The sequence below is a fragment of the Dendrobium catenatum genome, unplaced genomic scaffold (genome assembly GCF_001605985.2).
Source record: "Dendrobium catenatum unplaced genomic scaffold, ASM160598v2 original_scaffold_109173, whole genome shotgun sequence".
Taxonomy (NCBI): domain Eukaryota; kingdom Viridiplantae; phylum Streptophyta; class Magnoliopsida; order Asparagales; family Orchidaceae; genus Dendrobium; species Dendrobium catenatum.
Genome location: NW_021427608.1, coordinates 1 through 327, shown reverse-complemented (window position 1 = coordinate 327; position 327 = coordinate 1). Strand labels below are relative to the sequence as shown.

The 327-nt window shown below is 30.9% G+C and overlaps 1 non-coding gene across 1 annotated transcript; it reads right to left on the bottom strand.

Moving 5' to 3' along the window:
• Nucleotides 1-146: 146 nt before the first annotated feature.
• LOC114578660 lies at nt 147-278 on the bottom strand. The gene has a single exon (XR_003699646.1). It is a non-coding gene; the product is annotated as a U6atac minor spliceosomal RNA (small nuclear RNA).
• Between the last annotated feature and the right edge of the window lie 49 nt (nt 279-327).

Sequence of the window (327 nt, the reverse complement as noted above, 5' to 3'; positions counted from 1 at the left end):
AACATTTTGTGGGCAAAGAGTTATTTTTATAAATATAAATCTTTTAATCAATTGAAATTGTATAGCTTTTCATGTATTTTTATATATCATATATTTTGTTGATATATTTATATTATAAGATAATATTTGTATCGTAAAGTCAAAACATATAAAAATGGGTAAGATCCGCCTAAGCGGTTTGCCTTAACCGACGAATGTGCACGGTAACAAAAATAGCTGTAAGGCCTATCTCGTCACTGTTCGGGGAGTAGCCAACAGTCTCTCCCATCGACGAACACAAGCTTTTGTTGGATACATTTAATATTTATATGATACGGAATCATAACT